The sequence below is a fragment of the Protopterus annectens genome, chromosome 4.part0 (genome assembly GCF_019279795.1).
Source record: "Protopterus annectens isolate FY-2018-M chromosome 4.part0, PAN1.0, whole genome shotgun sequence".
In the NCBI taxonomy this organism is placed as follows: Eukaryota; Metazoa; Chordata; order Ceratodontiformes; family Protopteridae; genus Protopterus; species Protopterus annectens.
The window spans coordinates 239058502-239079917 of record NC_056733.1 but is presented as its reverse complement, the minus strand read 5'-3'; the positions used below and the strand labels follow the sequence as shown (position 1 = coordinate 239079917).

At 41.3% G+C, this 21416-nt stretch overlaps 1 protein-coding gene across 2 annotated transcripts in view; it reads right to left on the bottom strand.

The window, feature by feature from the left end:
- Positions 1–21416, bottom strand: part of LOC122799277 (monocarboxylate transporter 4-like) — a 712696-nt gene that overhangs the window by 122640 nt on the left and 568640 nt on the right. The gene's annotated exons all lie outside the window — the stretch shown is intronic.

The following is a 21416-nucleotide window of genomic DNA, read 5'->3' as shown; positions in this document are numbered from 1 at the left end:
TAGCTATATAAATAATACTGACCCACACTTAATATGACTTGCAGCAGTGTCACTGTTATAAATGTTAGATGTATGTACAGACAGCTTTTTTTCACATGTAACATGGCATAATGCCAACATTACATATATTCATGTGTGTGCATACAGCATTTCCACATGTAGCATGACCTATAGCACTTCCAATTGTGCATATATTATGTGAATAGGTAGGAAGCATTTTTCCACATAACATGATATGTTACAATGTCTGTTTTACATTTGCATTAACATAGCACTGTTTCATTGTTTCAAAGTAGACATGCCACTATTACTTTCCAACTTGAAGATCACTGTATCCCACAGAAAGAGAACTCCCCAAAATACAGTAGTCTCAGTCTTAATTGCAAGTCTTAATGTTTGCGAATTACTGATCGCACATAAAAGTGACAATTACTAGTGAACTGAATACCAGCCTGGCTCCCTGTACCAAAAAAAAAAAAAAAAATCATTGTCCCACAAATTGTATAATACAAAGTGATATCACTGTCACATATATTACATGTAGTATGTTCCATTAGTAGCATGACACACAACAATGCCATTGTTATATACATAACTTGTCTGAACATACAACTATCAAGACGTGTAGAACTGTCATGGCTTCATATGTTATATGTGTGTCCATTCCAATCAATTCCATATGTAAAATGAGAATTAGTATTATTATATGTAGCATGACATTTAGCACTGCTAGAATTGGTTCCCCTTCAGAAGCCTGAATGATCATAAGCTCGAAATTCATAAGCCCAAGACCAAAAGCCTGAAAACTCAAAAGCCTGAAACCCAAAAGCCTGAAAACACACAAAATACACATACTGACTTTAATGTGGCTTCGCTATTCTTAGCGCTGTGGTGGAAAGTTACAGGTTGGATTCAGGTAAGTGTGCGATTGTTTTTATATTAGGGTTAGGGGCGCGTTAAGTGAGTTAGGGTTAGGGTGCAGGTTAGGCATGTGTGCGATAGTGACAGACTTTAGGGTTAGGGGCGGTTTAAGTTAGTTAGGGTTAGGGCGCGGGTTAGGTGAGTGTGTGATAGTGACAGCCCTTAGGGTTTGGGTTTGGGTTAAGGTAAGTGGGTAGATAGTAGTGTCTTTGTACTGGCATATCAGCATTATTTGTATTCTGTGTGTTTTCAGGCTTTTGAGTTTCAGGCTTTTGAGTTTTCAGGCTTTTGGTTTCGGGCTTATGAATTTCGAGCTTATGATCATTCAGGCTTCTGAAGGGAAACCCTAGAATCATATGCATTATGTATAGAGATGCCGCAGGTATACGTGTTAGGTGGATACACATGCAGCATTGTTCCACATATAACATCACAAGCAACATTTCCACTGGTGCATAATATATATATATATATATATATATATATATATATATATATATATATATATATATGTGTGTGTGTGTGTTTGTGTATGTATGTACACATGTACATATACAGATAGATGTCTGTGTGCATGTGTGTGTGTGTGTGTGTGTGTGTGTGTGTGTGTGTGCATGCACGCACACACACATGTAGCCTTGTACTGCCTATGGCATGACACATAGCTGTCCCACTGTAACATATTATATGAACTTGCACAAAGTGCTGTTGCACATGTAATAAAAGCAGCAATACCCCTCTTACAAGTTACATATTTCATGTGTATAAATATTGTTATCAAGTACAGAGGATGCAATAATGTTACATTTGCAATATTTGCAATCTTGGCACTGTACTACATATACTATGGCAGATAACAAAGCTAGCAGTATGTTAAGAGTGTGTATATGCATATATAGTTCCATATGCAACATATCCCATTGCAATATCACTGAATTCCGGAGAACTGATAACCTGCTTAGCCTTGTGTGGTCTGTCTCTCTCTTTATGTCTACGTTTCTTTGGAATGTCCACAGATTGCCGGCTGATGGACACCATATTGGAATGCAAAGACGGAAGACAAAAATAACTGTCTTCAAAAAGAGCTCTATGGTGAATGGTTCTCACATTAAAGAGGGCACAGAACTGACAACGGGGGACGTCGTGGTCTGGGCCTAAACAAGTGACGCAGTAAGAATGGAAGTCTCGGTGTGGGCTCTGCTTTCCACAGATGAGACAATTGTTAACTTTTTCGGACATCGGTTAGTGCAAGAAAAAAGGATCCCCAACGGGGTACTTAGCTTTAGACGTACTCAACTGAAATTCAACTTCTGGTAGCGACCAACCGGCACTCATGCGAACTGGTTCTGCTACGGGATCCACTGCAAGAAAGACTGATGTAATGATATCTGCTGCCTTACTTTATAGCATTGACAACCTGACGTCACACGGTAGGTGATGGCAGCCGACACAAAAAAAAATTGACTGTGGTATTTGGGCCTGCCGAGGGCTACCACAGCAGGGATAACCCACAGGTGATGACTGCAACAGTGAAACACGAAGAACATGTGAATACCTACATTCCATATGTGAGATATGAATGCCACTATTACTTACAATATCGATGTGCATGTACAACACTGTCCCACATGTAGTTAGACATAGTCAAGTGATTCATAGGTTTTGTGTGTATATACATTGTTTCACATGCAACATGACATACAGCAGTGCTGTACATGCCAATGTTACACATGTATACATACAGCATTGTTTCATATTTAACATGGCACATAATGCTACTGTTATGTATGTTAAGAAATGTTATGCAAAATTATTCCACATGTAAGACGACATACATCAGTGTTGTTGCGACATATGTTATTTAGTGTATACATAGCACAGTTCCTAATGTAAAAAGACACACCTCAATATTACTGGCACATATATTACATTTTGCACACACATCATTTGTGCACATGTACCATGGCATATAACAGTGCCACTAGAGTATATGTTACATGAATGTAGTTAGAGAATGTTTTAACATGAATCATGGCATGCTTTAATGGCTTTATGTGTGTGTGTGTGTGTGTGTGTGTGTGTGTGTGTGTGTGTGTGTGTGTGTGTGTTTGTGTACAGAAATGTTATTCTATGTGTAACACAATACACAGGAATCCCACTGCCACATACATTATACTGTATGCACAAAACTGCATAGTCAGTGCTGTATCAGGACTAACCACTCGACAGTGTAAAAACTGATTTTAAGTGATTCAGTCATGGTGACTAAAGTTGCCAAAATGGGCATGGATATTTGTCTCTGATATCTGGGTTGAGGTCTACTCCATCCTATGCCAGGGCCCATACTAACAATGGGAGAGGTGTATGCCAATGTGTGCCAACCATAAAGTGCAGCAGTCCTCGGACAGTAGGCTACTAGCTGGCCAGTGTCCAGTTGCCCAGTCTGGGTTAACTGGGATAGCTAACTTGCAGGAAAGCTGGATGTAAAACCAATCAACCTGCCAAATGTGAACTAGGGATTGCTACACTTAATGTGACAAGATGCAGTTTGGAAGAGGATGACAAGATGGTAAGAACTACATCCTCTATATCCAGGAGACAACATGGAAGTGCAGTGCAGTGCAGCAGCAAAGCCAGTTGGCTTGGGGTCCAGAGGCAACTACTTAGGAGGAGGACAGACTAGAAATGGTGTGGGCATTGTATTGAAGACTTCTGAAAACAGTGGGGGTTGTCATTGGAATTAGTGACACACTCATGGCAATCAGGTTCCAGTATAAGGATAGGGAAGTATTCATAATCTCAAAATATGCCCCACGGCAGGGTTGTGATAATGAGGAAGACAGTGCTTTAAAACAGCAGTTGCAGAACCTACTAGATAAAGCTGACTTGGTGTTGATAATGGGTGACATGAATGCACATATTAGGACAGACAGAACAGGATATGAGGACTACCTGGGCTCACATGGAACGGGCAACAAGAACAATGGAGAGGTCATTCTAGACTTTTGTCTGGCAAATGGCTTGATAGTGGCCAATTCACAGTTCAGCAAGACAGTCAGTCACAAGATCACAGACAAGAGTGGAAAACAACCATCCCAAGTAGACCTCCTCCTAATAAGGAAAGGGAATTGGGCTAGAATCAGTGATTGCAAAGTCATCCCAGTGAAACCGTCAGCCCACAGCTTAAACCACTGGTTGCCACAATCAGTCACAAGCAGTGGTAAGAGAAGGCTTTAAAGTCAACAGAAACTCGGCTGAAGACCTGTAAGTTGATTGGGAAGAAAGCACAACACTTCAATTAATTACTCAGGGCTCTAACAACACAAGAAGAAGAGGAAATAGGTGGTGCTGAAGAAGAATGCAAACACCTCAAAACAGCATATGAGAGGTGTGGGATCTGCGTCTGAGCTAGGTATAGAAGCAAGGTACAGAAGGAAAGTTGGTGGTGGAATGCAAAAGTCTAGAAACTCATCAAAAGAAAGAGTACAAGAAAAAGTGGGAGACAGAAAAGATGAACCAGGCTAAGAAAGAATATTGGTTGGTTAACAAAGAGGCTAAGAACAGAGTCGCAATAACCAAAAACAAGGCATCAGTGGCACTCTATCAGCTTCTGGAAAGTGACTCGGTAGATGGCACAAAGAAACTATCAATTTGTAAGGCAAAGACAGAAAGTTAAAGATGATAGACAGACACCCTTCATAAGGGATGCCAGTAACAACCTGGTCACTAGTCCACTGGACATCAAAGACAGATGAAAAGAGTACTTCTAGTAGCTTCTGAATGAAGAAAACCCCACAGAAGCTGTACTGTCCCCAGACACAGCCTACAATGAGAGAAGAGGAGACGCCCACCCTAGAACAAGTAAGAACAGCACTAAGGAAAATGAAGTCAGGAAAGCAGAGGGCTCAGATGAGATCACACCTGACATGATCAAAATGTTGGGTGAGACAAGGGAGAAATAGCTCTGGAGGATACTCACAGGAGTACAAAGAAAAAGGCATAGCCCACATGACTGAAGAATAAGTATACTACTGCCGGTGTATAAGAAAAAAAGGGACATTACTACTCTGGGTAGTACAGAGGTATCAAACTCCTGTCATGAATGTTCTGGACAGGACAATTGACAAACGAATACACAGAGTAGTAGAAAGTAAGATGGGAGATGGGCAGTTTGGATTCAGATAATGATGCAGAGCAAGTGACCCATTGTTTGCAGTGAGATAGGTAATTGAGAAGAAGCTGGAGATGAGGGAACAGTCCAACTGGGGATTACTGGAATTGGAGAAAGCATATGACAAGATCCAAAGAAAGCTGATTTATGTAGTCCTACTGTGTATGAAACTCACATCTGTCTCACAAAGGGGTTCTGAGTGGGAATATCAGGGTTCGGCTCAGAGCCCACTGCTGTTCATACAAGTGATGGACTACAATAGTAAACAGATTTGAGGGAGCAGATCAACAAAGTTGTTGTATGCAGACTATGTAGCATTACATGCAGACTCTGAACAAGAATGAAATACAAAACTGAAGGCACATGGGGTGAAAATGAGTACAGATAAGACGGCTGTAATAGCACCAAATGTGGGAAATCAGAAGAAGCTAAAAATTAAGATAAAAGGGAAAAAATAGTGGAACAAGTAAACAGCTTCAAGCACCTGGAGGAGTGGTTGAAAAGAAAGAAAGTCTGAATGCGGGGGTGAAAGCTTGAATCAGAGGGGATGCAGCCAACTGGCATAGAATGACAGGGATAGTGGATAACAGAAGAATGACAAAGAAGCACAATGTGAGACAGAAAGAAATTATGACATCAGAGCAGAAGTCAAAGGAAAGGATCTCCAATTGCAGAGAAATTCTAACAGAACATATACAGTGGTTTATGCACACATGCAGAAAAGCAGAAAAAATATGGTGAACAGGAAGAAGGCAAGAGGAAACGAGGGCATGTGACAAAAAGATGAATGGATTGTGTGAGAGAAGATCTGTAATAGAAGGTAGAAGAGTGGTGCTGAATTGAGAGAAATGGTTAGTAAGTATATGCACAGTTCTGGATATACAGTTTTTATTATTTATTTTTTATTGCTTTATATGTTTTTAGATAATTATGCATGTGACTAATTAATGTTGTTTTTATTGGCTGGATTTTTATATATTAATGGGCTACATCTTGTCTGTCTTAATTAACAGTGAAGAAAAGCCTGTTGACTTGAAAGCTTTGTATAATAAAATTGACAGTTTGGACCTTTGTTTTTTTCTATTGGACTCATTTCTCTACAAGTTAGTCCTTTTTGGCTGTTTAGACAATTTTTTTTGTGTTTTTATGTAACACTACATACAGAGATGCAACTGGTACATGCATTATGTGACTACACATGCATTAGTGTTCTAGATGTAACATGGCAATGTGTATGTGCATATGCATTATGTGATACACATATATTAGTGTTCTAGATGCAACATGGCAGTGTGTATGTGCATATGCATTATGTGACTACACATATATTAGTGTTCTTGATACAACATGGTAGTCTGTAGTGCATATGCATTATGTGACTACACATATTAGTGTTCTAGATGCAACATGGCAGTGTGTATGTGCATATGCATTATGTGACTACACATATATTAGTGTTCTAGATGCAACATGGCAGTGTGTATGTGCATATACTACTTATCAGCATGTTTTACTAGATTAATGCTGTCCTTATGTAATGTACATTACCTTCACTGAATGCTAATGTACCACCATTGTATTATTATCCTGTATTGCTTTGTTCTACTCTACTGCTCTGTTTTCAATGTTGTTACTCCCAGGTTGTTCATATGTTCATAGGTGTTTACTAGGCTAACAACCACAAAGGACTTTTTAAGCCTATCCATGCATCTCAAACCTCTGACAAGTTCTGGTACCCTTGATAAGTGTAAGCAGGGGCTTGGGAGACAAAACATTTACAAGCAGGGGCCTGAGAGATGAACCATTTACAGGTTGCCTGTGTCCATTAGAGACATAGCTGCCAATCTAGGGATGAATTTCCTGTTCCCTATCCAAGTGTCCAAGTCACACGTGAATTGGATTAGGGAGGAACTCTGCTTCAAATGGATGGGGAGCCTGTTCCATAAACAGGTAGTCCTGTTTATATCACAGGCAAGGTTTAAGTCTTTAGAATGGGTAATTCTGGTGCTGTTTGTTTTGCTGATATACAGGAGGTCCATCAGAGTGGGGTCTGACAATGCCTTGTATGCCAGGCATAGATCTCCCCTCAATAGCCTGTAGGAAACAAAATACAGGGATAGGGCCTTAAGATGTTCTACATAGGACATTTAACTTACACCCTGCATTCTTTTAGTGATGAACCTCTGTAGACATTCCATTTGTTGGATATGCCTGGTTAGGTACATACCCAAAGGGGGCAATGTACTCAGTGGTAGGTCTGATGAATGCCAAATATAGTGGAACAATGACTTTCTTGGACTTAGATGCCATACCTTTGTTTACAAGTTGCGTAACATAGAATGATTTCCTCACTACTGTAGACACGTGATGGTCAATGGCTAGACTACTGTCTATGTGTGTCCCCAAGTCCTTAACTATTGGGTCAACTCTAAGGGGTGTGTTGTCAACATGATAGTTACCAGGGATGGATGACTTCCCAAAGGACACTATTATGCATTTCTTGGCATTTAGTTTTAGTCCATGGCTCTGACACCAGTTATTTGTCTGTGTCAGCCCTTCCTGGAGAAAGTACAGTTGTGTACACTTACCATAAATGTAGATGTTTGAGTGTATTCACTGTTGCAGTCATCACTTGTGGGTTATCCCTGCTGGGTAGCCCTCGGCTGGCCCGAATACCAGAGTAAAGAATATCCCTCCTGCGTCAGGTCATCATGGCTATAAAGGAGGCAGCCGACGGCATTACATCAGTTTATCTTGCCACTAACCTATAGGAGCCCTGTCCAGAAGGCCTGAAGAAGGCCAACCTGGGGTAAGTTATTAGGTATAATTAGGTATGAAGGAAACAAAAAAGGGGGAAGGAGGGAGGGAAACAGGACTGCAACAGTGAATATACTCGAACATCTACATTTATGGTAAGTGTACACAACTGTACTATGTTCGTTGTGTTTCACTGTTGCAGTCATCACTTGTGGGAAGATTCCCAAAGCCGAAAAGCAGGGTGGAAGGAAGAAGGGAAGGAGTCAGAGAATAGGCTTGTGCTGCTCTAAGTGGAAGCCACTATGCCCTGCAGGACTGCTGAAGCAAAGCCTGCCCAGGATTTGGAGTAAAGAAGCAGTTGGTAGTGTTTTGTGAAGGTGTGAATAGATGTCCAAGTGTCAGCTTCTAGAATATCCTTGGTAGGGATGCTTCTGAGGAAGGCAGTGGAAGTTGATGCTGCTCTGGTGGAATGGCTTCGGACAGGATTGGGAGGTATTTTCCCATGGGAGGAGTAGCAGAAATGGATGCAGTGTGATATCCATTTAAAAATGGTCTGCTCGGATCTAGGTTTCCCCTCTGCCACTAGGGCGAAGCTGACCAACAGCTGGTCAGTCTTTCTGAAAGACTTGGTCGTATCCAGACAGTATCTAAGCTGTCTGTGCATGTCTAATGTATGTAGGATCCTTTCCCCCCCTATTTTGTAAGTTTGAAAAGAAGGTAGTGAGATGGACAGCCTGATTAAAGAGTCACATCAGATACCACCTTAGGCATAAAGGAGGAATTGGTTCTAAGAGACACCCTGTCTGCATGGAAGATAATGAAAGGTTCAATGGCCATGATTGCCTGTAGCTTGGAAACCCTCCTGGCTGTGGTTATGGCCAGAAGGAAGGCAGTCTTCCAAGAGAGGTGCTTCATTTCAGCTAAAGCAGCTGGTTCAAAAGGAGGTAAAGTCAATTTTTCCAGTACATAGTTCAGGTCCCACACAGGAGTGGCTGGCCTTCTAGGTGGTCTGATGTGTGACACTCCTCTAAAGAATTGTTTTAACAAGGGGTGAGAGAACATAGGTTGTTCTGTAGGGGAATGAGGAGCGATAGCTGAGGTATGAATTTTGATGGAAGAGTATGATAATCCCTTTTGCACGCGCTCCGCTAGGTAATCTAGATCCAAAGTGAGAGTGGCATGGGAGCTGCTTGTACCCTTAGCTTGGCACCAGGCAGTAAATCTTTTCCATTTTGCGGTGTAGGATCTGCGGGTGCTGGGCCTCCTGGCCTCCTTAATGATATCCAGAACCTGTTTGCTCAAAGGTGGCCTGATATCTGCCTCTGGGGTATAAGCCATGCAGATAGGCTGAGTGTTTAAAGTTTGGATGCAGCACTGACCCATTTTCTTGGGTTAGCAGTTTTTCTGTGAGAGGCAGGCTCATGGGTAGCTCCTTGGTCAGGCTGAGTAGCAAGGGGTACCAGTGTTGCCTTGGCTAGTTTGGGGACATGAGGATAGCTCTTGGCCCTTCCTCCCTGATCTTGAGAAGTACCCTAGGAAGCATTGGCAAGGGAGGGAAGACATACACAAACATGTTGCCCCAGTGGAAGGTGATAGCATCACCTTCCAAGCTCATGGGTGGAACTCCCTGGTGCAGGACCTGGTCAACTGTCTGTTTTGTATGGATGCGAAGAGATCTACCTCCGGCGTCCCCCAGAGGCATATGATGGTGGGGAAGGTCTCCTTTTGTAGCTGCCATTCATGGGGGTTCAGGACACTTCTGCTGAGCTGGTCTGCTAGGGTGTTGTGCTCCCCTGGGATGTACTGGGCTATCAGATGTAGTACAGTCAACAAAAAAGCCAGCAAATGTTGGTGGTAGCCATATAGAAAAATATTTATTCACCAGAGGGAAGAAACCTCCCCTGCTGGAATGATGCTGTTATACAATATAAATAGCAAAAGAACTTGACACAAAAAAGGAATAAATTCCAACACAGATAAATATATGAATTGGTCCCACCCATGGACCAATCCAAGCACAGAATTCACAATTGGTCATTAAGACCAGGTGCAAACAGAGCTCAAGTTTAATAATCCATTTGCCACAAATTTATATGAAGCAGATGCATGTTGCAAGCAATGTTTATATAAGGCATTATCACCAAATAGATGACCCACTCAGTGTTGCAATTAGCCCAAAATCTTATATCAAAATACAAAATGAACAATGCCCACAAGGAATACATCCAACAATAGGTTTCAATTTTGAACCAATGGTTTGTCCGAATGAAAAGAGCAATGTTCTGGCTTTAAATCAGCTTTGAGAATGTTCCAATGTCTCTGTATGATACTTTCCATATGTAGTTATTATTCTTATCTTTGTATGTTAATAAATCATCCCTATTTAAGCTAGACACAAATCTTTTGGCAACATGTATCGAACCTGGACGATAACCCCTCTTAATAAATCTACAAGTCAAATCATCTTGGGCATCAGTGAATGATTGGCTGCTAGAACAGATTCTTCTGGCTCTAAGAAACTGAGATATATTATGGATGACATGTTGTGGGTGGAAGCTGGTAGCATGTAATATGGAATTGAATTCAGGGAATTTCCTAAACATCCTGGAGGATAAAGTATGATCCTGATTCCAACATCAAGAAATACTATCCTGGATTTGTGATAAGTCAATTGTTGTTCAGATATTCAAGGAATTCCATGAGATATAGTTCATCAGCCTCCACACCAACCAACAGTCATCTCATAGATAATAATCTCTCAATATATATGCCAACAGATCTGCATATATGGGTGCAAGAAAGTATTAAATCCAGATGGATAGTTGAAGTTGGGAATTATTGATAATATCCAGAAATTGGGTGGTGTCTTGAATCCTAGCTCTAATTTGACTCAATAACGGTTTCAAATATAGAGTCAAATATTCAGATAATGGTTCACCATCATAGCAATTTTTTATCATTATCACACCCGCTCCTCCTTTATCAGCTGAATCAACTCATCCAAACAACCCACCTCCTCAGTAGTCGTATCAATATTGAGAGGGTGTGTCAAATTATCCAGATAGACCAGTTTTGTCTTAAGAATAGACGATGCTTTTGTCATATTTATAATCATCCCTGGCAATCTAAAGATACATTCTTGGAATTATCAAAAGGTTTCAACTTGTGTGGAAAAAGATTCACAAGCTTGAACTTGTTCGCTTGTGAACTTAAGGCATCTAAGTCCTTGATACCCTGTTGAACGAGACCAAAGGTATTTAAAAACCCTACCCCCCGTGGGGTAGATTGTGCTTCAAAAATATTTAGTTTACACATAGAACAATGCTACCATGAGCACATTACAAAACTAATGTGAATATGAACACACCAATAGTCCTATGTCTATATATAGACCACTAATTAATCTGTGTAAATATCCTGGTATATATATATAATGATGGATCATCAACCACCATTCAATATAAATACTATAGACAGCCCAAAATACCTTCACAAAATGCCATGGTCAGAATGCTGTGTATTGGTCTCATTATTAATAGCACAAAGCAATCTATCAAACAAGAATAGATTTATCATTATAAAAAGGCCCATTATAAACTGAAATATATACATTGAAGCACAACAAAAGCAACTTGATATATAAAACTAAAAAAAAAAAAAACTAATATGTGTCAAAATAGACCCATGGTATTCAATCAACACAGCATGATACAATACCACACCCAAACAACAGGTGCCAACAGACCAAAATAATTAATAAATATAAAAATATAGTATATAGCCAAACTTGGAACTCATATAACATCCAGATGTTGGTTATAACAAAATGTGATCTATATCAACCAAATAAAACATTGTCCACAGACCAGAAGATGGATTAATTTGCAAAAAAATTGAAAAATAACCAATATATACTAAACCCATAACCCAAATACCCAACAAATAATAAAATAATATAAATAATAAATGCAGCAAAATATACAGACAAAACAAAAAATAGGACAATCAATCATCACCTGAGATCGCACTGCCATCCGATCCCCTTCCAACTAATCAAACAAATGTACAATTATTTGACAATGAACATGAACCATGACCCATCCAAACTGGAATAGGAAACCTACCGACTATATCCACTGGCCAATCAAATCCTAGTACATATAAAGTCCCACCATACAATAAGCAGCAGAAAACATCCATTGAGGCCAAAAACAACAGTAGAAACAATGTAGCAAAGGCTGAAAATGCTCTCAAATGAAGCGAACAGTCACACATGAAACAGTGCATCCACCATAAATTATACATGAAAAACAAACAGAAAATACAGGCTGAATCTCATGTAATACAATGAATGAGTGAATCAACCCACCCTAAATTGTTAAGTTGAATAAACATACCACATCCAGCAAAAGGAAAAAATAGCATTTATCAACAACACCAGAAATGTTTATAACTATAGTTCTAAAGATTGAAAAAATGCATCAAACATACTATGTTGAAGTGCAAATACATGTATAGTCCAACGAATGTTTCAAAATAAGTCCAGTTGAGAAGCCTTCCGATAAAGAAGTTAATCAAACAGGAAGTCAAATAAATGGCAGTCCTCAAAAGAAATAAATGACTGAGCACTGTGTTAATCCACAAAAGTCAAAAATCCAAAAAATAAAATAGGACTTATATACCAACTAGATGAACCACAGTCAACAAAAAGCCAGCAAATGTTGGTTATTTATTCACCAGAGGGAAGAAACCTCCCTGCTGGAATGATGCTGTTATACAATATAAATAATTCACAATTGGTCATTAAGACCAGGTGCAAACAGAGAAGTTTAATAATCCATTTCTTCTCCTTGGAGCTTAAATTCCTGCCAAAACTGTTTGTCATTCATTTTCCCTCTAATACAATCAATGGCCACAAATTTATATGAAGCAGATGCATGTTGCAAGCAATGTTTATATAAGGCATTACTAGCGCTTCTTTTAATGTCACTCAAATGCTCACAATCACCAAATAGATGACCCACTCAGTGTTGCAATTAGCCCAAAATCTTATATCAAATCAATTTTGAACCAATGGTTTGTCCCCTTTTGAATGAAAAGAGCAATGTTCTGGCAACAAATATGTAGTTACAAGGCTAAGGGTTGTGACTGTTGTTAATAAATCATCCCTATTTAAGCTAGACTACAATCTTTTTGCAAATGTATCGAACCTGGACGATAACCCCTCTTAATAAATCTACAAGTCAAATCATCTTGGGCATCAGTGAATGATTGGCTGCTAGAACAGATGTAGTCCCAACATTGAGGCTGTCTGCCAGATTAGCATGGCTAGACGGCAAAGGGGATAGGAGTGAGCTCCCCCCTGCTTGTTGATGTACCACATGACCGGGGTGTTGTCTGTTTTGATCAAGAGTACTCCTGGTCTGCAGTGGGCCTTGAAAGCTGTTATAGCCCTATGCACCGCCACCATTTCCTTCAGATAGATGTGGAGGGCTAGATCCCTCTGATCCCAGGTGCCCTAAGTGTGAATGTCCCCTAAGTGAGCCCCCCAGGCCGTGTCTGAGGCATCTGTGGTGATGGTCTGGCCTTGGTGGAGGGTGATAAATGGTAAACCCCTGTTCAGGTTACAGACTTCTGCCCGCCATAGGAGTTCCTTCCCTAAGCAGGGTATCAGAGGTAGCTGTAGTTCCAGTGACGGAGAATGTTGGCATAATAGGTTTATTAGGTACCACTGCAGTTTTCTCATGTGTAGCCTGGACAAAAATGAGATCCTGCAGGAGTTTCTCCCTGTTGTCTGCCTGGATGACACAGTCATCCAGATAGGGGTAAATCTGTATGTTCTTCTGTCTGCAAAAGGCAATGACAGCAGCCAGGCATTTAGTGAAGACACTGGGAGCAGTAGATACGCCAAAGGACAGAGCAGAGAACTGAAAGTGCTCTGAGCCTGCTCTGAAGCATAGGAAACTCCTGCGGGATTCCCTTACGGGGATATGGAGGTAGGCATCTTTCAGATTTAAGGTCACTAGTCAAGCATTTGATGTTAGCATTGGCAAGAGTTTTTGGAGTGGTAGAATTTTGAATATTAGCACCAGGAGGTACAGGATTAATGTGGATTGGTCTAGGATAGGGTGCCAGGTGCCCTCTTTTATGGCTACTAGGAAAGTACAGTTGTGTACGCTTACCATAAATGTAGATGTTTGAAAGTATTCACTGTTGCAGTCATCACTTGTGGGTTATCCCTGCTGGCTAGCCCACAGCCGGCCCGAACACCAGAGTAAAGAGTATCCCTCCTGCTTCGGCTGCAGGCCGCCAGGGACTGACGTCAGGTCATCAGTGGTATAAAGCAAGGTAGCCAACGCCATTACATCAGTTTTTCTTGCCCCAACCTATAAAAGCCCTGGCCAGAAGGCTTGAGGAAGGCCAACTGGGGGATGCCCATAGGTAAACCTTGGTGTGTAGGAAACAGAGAAAGAAAATGAGGGGGAAGGAGGGAGGGAAAACAGGACTTGAACAGTGAATGCACTCAAACATCTACATTTATGGTAAGTATACACAACTGTAGTATATTCTTCGTGTTTCACTGTTGCAGTCATCACTTGTGGGAAGATTCCCAAAGCTGAAAGTAGGGTGGAAGGTAGGAAGGGAAGGAATAGAAGAGCAGGCTTGTACTGCTCTATGAAGACCCCAGCAAGCCTTGCAGGACTGCAGAGGCAAAGCCTGCCCGGGTTTTGGAGAAAAGAGGCAAGTGGTAGGTGTGATGAAGGTGTGGACTGAGGTCCAAGTGGCAGCTTCTAGGATGTCCTTGGTAGGGATCCCCCTGAGGAAAGCAGTGGAAGTAGATGCTGCTCTATTGGAATGGCTTCGGACAGGCTTGGGAGGTATCTTTTCATGAAAGTGGTAGCAGAATTGGATACAGTGGGATATCCATTTTGAAATGGTCTGCTTTGAAATAGGTATCCCCCTCTGCCCCTTGGATGAAGCTGACCAGCAGCTGGTCAGTCTTTCTGAAAGACAGTTCTATCCAGATAGTATATAAGTTGCCTGTGTACATACAGTGAATGAAGGATTCTTTATCCCCTATTTTGAGGGTTAGGAAAGAAGGTGGGAAGATGGATAGCCTAATTAAGTGTCACGTCAGATATCACCTTAGACATAAAGGAGGAGTTAATTCTAACAGACACCTGTCTGCATGGAAGATAATGAAGGGTTCTATGGCCATAAGGACCTGCAGGAGTGGGTGGCCTTATGGGTGGTCTGATGTGTGATAACCCTCTAAGAAATTGTTTTAGCAGGGGGTGGGAGAACAAAGCTTGTTCTGTATGGTAATGGGCAGAGATAGCTGAGGCATGAATTTTGATGGAAAAGTAAGACAATCCTTTTCATTTGTGACTGAAATGGGTCTTTTATGGATCAGCCCACCACCCTGGTCAACAAATATAAATAAATAAATATAGTAAATCAATACCACTGTTTCATAATGTTATGTGCACACAAGCAGTCTTGTACTACTAGGAAAGCACTGTGGATATTGTATTAGGTGAAATGTATGTGGATTCATCCAGAATTTTTTTTATTTTGCATTTTTTACAGCATCCATTTATTTTACAGCATAGTCATTTTCCATACAGGATGTGTCACCATGCAGTGCATCACATACATGTCCAAGAGAGGATGTGTCAACATGCATCACAAGCTTGTCCAATGTAGGATGTGCATCAGGTGTATGGTCTGGGGAAAAACTATGTACCATCTGTAAATCCTGGGAAGGATGTGGCATAATACATTACATGCACGTCATGATGAAGAATTTCCGCCATGCATCACATACATATCCCAGGTAGGAAGTGTCATCATGCATTACTTACATATCCTAAGGTGGAAGTGTCATCATACATTACATGCATGTCTCTGGAAGATGTATCACCATGTGGCACATACATGTCCCATTAAGGATTTAATAGCATGGATCACTTGCATGTCCTGTGGGCAATGTTATCAGGCATCCTATGCATATGTCGTAGGAGATATGCCATCATGCATCACATGGCTGACATGGGGAGAATATTATTATGTATCCAATACATGTCTTAAGAAGGATTATACATACATGTTCTATGCAGGATCTGTTGTAATACATGTTGCACATATCTTATATAAGATATGTTATCATACCACATGGGCATGTCTTAGAAAGAATGTGTCGCCATGCCTGGAATGAGCATCACAAGGAGGAGTCCAGCCTGTGGTGTAGAGGGATAAGCCCTGACCATGACCCAGACAACCCGTATTCAGTTAGTGTCTCAAAAACTGGAAGGGTCAGTTGGTTGAGGGTGGCAGTAAGCTGCTCATACTGGCTGACAAATCCTGGGGTGGGAGAGAGGGAGGTGGTTCAGATTGCCACACCAGTGAAAGCTACAAGTGTGTTGGTGTATCATGCAAGGGAACTAGCCTAGGAAGTACATTCTTCACAGCGATGCAAAATATAGGCAGGGGGTCTGTGTGTGGTGACACCCTTGTGCAGGTATATTACCCATGTGAACCAGTCTAGTACGTCTATGCTGTACAGTGCACACCATATAGGCACAGGGTCGGTGTGTACGGTAGTGCTCACATACAGATATATCACCTTTGGGAACCAGCCTACAAAATCCATGCTATACATGGTGCATCATACAGGCAGAGGGTTGATGTGTGTGAGCTGTAATAACACAGCTTGCAAACCGCCAGTGGGGTGAAGTCAGTTTTTTTGTGGTGGCAGTTCACAGGATCAACAGACAGGCTACCTCTCTAACTCTCATACCTCCACTCTCTGTGAAACAAAGGATTTGATGAGAGCTCTCACTCCATCCAGTAAATCTGGATCTCACCCTGAAGGAGAAATGAATGAATAAATGAACCAGTTGAGTGCAGGAAGGGAAAGCCACTGGACAAACATTTAAGGTTGAAAAAAAAACTGAGAAGGGTGTGTCACCATATATATTACATTTGCGTACATGCATATGCACCATTGCTCAGCAAATTACATGACACAGTACAATTCCACTGTTACATACATCACAGGGGAAGTTAGGTTTTTGAGGGGCGGTTCACAGGATCAGCACACAGACCATCTCCCTAACACTCATATCTCACTTCTACAAGAAACAAATAGTCAGACTAGGCTCTCCAGTCAGGAAATAAATGGATTGGAGGGCTGTCACCCTATCCAGTAAACCTGGATCTCACTCTGAAGGAGAAATGAATGGATGAATCAGTTGAGTGCAGGAAGGGACAGCCACTGAACAAACACTGCAGGCTGAAAAAAATGGAGAAGGATGTGTCACCATATATCTTCTTGCATATTCTGACGTGACTCCATGCATTTGGTACCTGTCCTGGCACAATGAGTTTCTCTGTGACTTATAAACACTTCTCTGGGAGGGCATGTCAGTATTGTCATGAGAATGTCCTAGGGAGGAAGAGCTGCTAAGCATTACATGCATGGTCTGGAGAAAATGTGCTACCGTGCACCAAAAGCATGTCTTGTAAAAGCCATCATACCTCAGATGCATTTCTCAGGGAGGATGTATCAATGTGCATTATATGCACATCCTGAGGAGACTGTGTGATACAATACATGCGTAACCTGAGTAGGATGTGTCACTGTTCATCACATGCATGCCCTAGAAAGGATGTATCATGACACATCATATGCACAAACTAGGGATAATCTGTCACTATGCATATTGATGTCCATGCATGTTCTGGTAAATGACGTCCGACTATGCATATCTGTGTTCTGGTAAGCAACTGTCACAAAGCATTACATGCATGCCCCATGCAGAATAAGCAGGCGTGCATCACATTTGTACTATGGGAAAGATGGGCCACCATGCATCACAGGCATATCCTACAAGGGATGTGCCTCTATGTAGAAGCTTGCATAGCCTTGGGAGAATGTGTCACCATGCCTGTGTCCTGTGGAGCAGATGTCAAAAAGCATTACATGTTTGCCCCATGCAGAACGAGAAGGCATATTTTGCATATGTATTCTAGGCAGGATGGACCACTGTGCATTACAAGGATAGCCTTGGAAGGATATGACGCCATGCATTTTATGCATCTTCAGGGCAGGATGACCACAGTTTACCAATCATGTATGAGTTCAGGAGGGATGTGTCACCATGCATCAGATGCATGTCCCTGGAAGGATATATCATAATGCATTAAAGCCACATTGTGGTGAAGATGTGAGTCAGTGCATTACATGTATATCATGGCAGGAAGTTTCAGTGTGTATCCTATGTGTGTCCTGGGCAGATTATGTCACCATTCCCCTTCTGCACACGTTTAACCATTTTGTAGAACCCTGATTATACATAACATTATATCACTTGTACTATCACTCCTACATCAAATGTTATATGTCATTTGACATGCCACATGTGCACATTGTTACAACTGCTGAGACACTACATTAAGGTAGACATTGGACAGGCAATAGCACACATTCACCTGGTGTGATAAACTGAGTTACAGACAGACAAGTTACTTTATAAATTTCTTCACATGCCTGTACTTATTCAGTGATGTCCCCACTTTATCTGTATGGCTCACAGACAGGACCCAGAAAGTTAGAACTTGGGAGTCCACCTCTACAAAGAGACCAGTCACAAGTGGAGTCCCTTAGGGATCAGTCCTTGGACTGCTCCATTTTGGCATTTACTTCTCAGAAGTCAAGGCCAATGTCAGTCATCTCTAGCTGCCTAAATTTGCAGATGATTGCAAATTAGGACCTGTCACCGAATCTCACACTGACACAAATGTTCTCCGGGAGGGGCTGACACATACAAACAACTGGTGTCAGAGTCATGGACTAAAACTAAATGCCAAGAAATGCATAATACTATCCATTGGGAAGTCATCCATCACTGGTAACTATCATATTGATAACACACCCCTTAGAGTTTACCCAGTAGACAGGGACTTAGGGACACACATAGACAGTAATCTAGCTTTTGACCATCATGTGTCTACAGCGGTTAGGAAATCATTCTATGTTGCACAACTTACAAACAAAGGTGTGGCATCTAAGTCCAAGGAAGTCATTGTTCCACTGTATTTGGCATTCATCAGACCTATCACTGAATACAAAGGCCCCTTTGGTATGTACCTTACCAGGTATATCCAACAATTGGAATATCCACAGAGGTTCCTCACTAAAATAATATAGGGCATAAGTAAAATGTTCTATGCAGACCACCTCGAGGCCCTATCCCTGTATTCTGTTTCCGCTTTTGAGGGGAGATCTATGCCTGGCGTACAGGGCTTTGTCAGAGCCCACTCTGTTGGACCTCCTGCACACCCACAAAACAAACAGCAGCAGAATACTTGTTCTAAAGACTTAAACCTTGCCTGTGATATAAATAAAATCTGATGGAGAGACAGGTATGTATCCCAGAGAGTACCACGTCTATGGAACAGGCTCCCCATCCATGTGAAGGGGAGTTCCTCCCTAACTCACTTCAAGTGCAACTTGGACAATTGGATGGGAAACCGGAAATTCATCCCTGGTTTGGCACCTATGTCTCTAATGGACACAAATAACCTGTAAATGGTTCATCTCCCAGGCCCATGCTTACGCTTATCAAGGGTATCAGAACTTGTCAGAGATTTGGGATGCATGGCCAGGCTTAAAAAAGCCCTAGTGGTTGTTAGCCTAATAAACACCTATGAACCAATGGTCTCAGTGGCCATAGTCTGCGTATAACAATGTCAACCCTCCCAACAGCACCATGTTATACAGCATGACCTGACAGATTTGCAAATAACACAGTGTGCACTATACCTGGTGCTGAGTAATGACATCAGTAGCATGCCATTAGGAGTGCTTGACTACTTGTACAGGTTTGTATGATATAGGTGTGTACTATATGTTAGGCATTCTGCATGTCAGCTGGATGAAACTTGGTTCCCTTCTGTGACTTTTAATGTCAGATGATACTGTCTATGTCAATGGAAATGGAAAATCTGACAAGTTTGTGCTGGCAACATAAAAACATATAAACTCAGACAGCACATAAAGATAAGCTACTCACTGAGTGTGTCTGAACGTACAGATAACACAGTAAGCTTCTATGTATATGAATACAGACAGTCTACATATATCAGCATTGCACGTGTAAGTAAGGTTTTTTTGAATTTGATATCTTATTCCCATTGCAAGCTCTTTCACTGGTAACCTTCATGGTTGGCATTCATCAGACCTATCACGGAATACAAAGGCCCCTTTGGTATGTACCTTACCAGGTATATCCAACAATTGGAATGTCCACAGAGGTTTTTGGCTTTGGTATTTGCAGCAAGGGGCAATTCCTAGCCAGATTTAAAAGATTTGTTTTAAGTTTCCAAAGGAATATACAGAACTATTTGCCATTATGCACAGTATAATCACGCATCCACATCAACTAAAACATTGGCTGCAAGATGTTTATCTGTGCATGGCACCACTAAAAGAGGTGGGGGAATCTCCTTACAATATGATGCGTCTCATTATTGCCCTAGGGAATTCATCACATTTTTTAATAGTTTGTACACACTTCGTTAGGTCGAAGTTTATCCCTACTACTGTTCTTGTTTGTCTACTGACACATGATGGGCACCACTATTAACCACAGTTTGTAGCTTTTTCTGTGGTTCTTTTGGAGTTCTGCACTATGCACATGGCATGACTGGTATTATGCTGCATCTATACTCCATTTCTGCTGCATTTTTCATGACATCATGCTGTATGTCAGTGCCTTCTCATCAAAGTCTTGATGGCTGGCACTTGCAAACCCATTCCTTTCCCTTAGTGTCTCTGTGCACTTTTATTCAGCACTGTCTCATGCAGCAAGACTCTGCTTCAGCACATTCCACATCAACATTTGTCAGTCACTCTGGGGCATCTTCCTAGCACAGCTTGCTTTAAGTGCATATTTGTTATTATACTGATGTGTGCATAGGTTTGGTGCTCTGGTGCTCCAAGTCACATCTGATGCACACCGCACATGGCTCAGTCTAGTACATTCCTGAAATGATAAACTTATTGTCTGATTTTGAAGTAATTGCTAATAAAACATCATGCACTTGCTAAGGGCAGGCAACAGTTTTAAGCATCAAGTTCTAATATTCATTAGCACACTGAATAAGATATTCAGTGTTGAGCTACTGCTCTAAAGTCAGCTTGTTAGGAAAATAAAGAGATCCAGAGCAAGGAAAACTCCCTATAAGGCAAGAAATGCACACTCTTGTTACTTCTGGAATGGATCTAGCTGTGGTCACTGTCTGAGAAATCAAAGAAAGGCAAACAAGAGCTATTTTATAAATCACACTTCTAAATCTGACCTACTCCACTACTAAGTGGGAAACCTCCATACTAAATGAAGTTTTTAAGACAGCTCATGTGAATAATGAAAGCCTCAGCAAGCTGATCAGAACAATACAGGAGTAAGGCCATAGTGGTTGTTTGTGGCATTGCTGTTGTAATAACCAATATACATAATGTGTAAATAACAACCAGCACAGAAGTCATTAGTCATAAGTCAGA